Below are 560 nucleotides of genomic sequence, written 5' to 3' on the forward strand. Positions count from 1 at the left end.
CCTTTTTTTTTTTTTTTTTTTTTTTTTTTTTTTTTTTTTTTTTGGGGGGGGGGGGGGGGGGGGGGGTGGTTCCCTCAGCCGGGCCTGTACCTTCTTGCAGTCCGGGGCCCTCTGGGGAATGTCCGACTGCCACAGAGGTGGGAGAGGCTCACACCACCACCACTGCACACACCAGCCATGAGCCCGGCTTCTGGCTGAGCAGCGCTCCCCCTGTGGGAGAGAATGACCACCAGGGGCAGCTCCTGCATTAAGCATCTGCCCCCTGGTGGTCAGTGTGCATCATAGCAACCAGTCGTTCTGCCTTTTCATTCAGCTGTTCGGTCAATTTGCATATTAGGCGTTTATTATATAGGATAACTTATTGGAGTAAATGAATTAGATAAACTGAATGTATTTAAAATGCAAACTTTTCCGAATTAAAGCAGCCATATGGAAATTAAGAGTACATGTAATTACCTTGATCCTCTGCTTCCTTATTTTTGGTGGTGATGTGAGATGATAAACTTAATTCAGTCAATTTTGTTAATAAATAAAATATTTAAAAATATTTCATGAGTCTA

Source organism: Myotis brandtii, unplaced genomic scaffold (assembly GCF_000412655.1).
Source record: "Myotis brandtii unplaced genomic scaffold, ASM41265v1 scaffold485, whole genome shotgun sequence".
In the NCBI taxonomy this organism is placed as follows: Eukaryota; Metazoa; Chordata; class Mammalia; order Chiroptera; family Vespertilionidae; genus Myotis; species Myotis brandtii.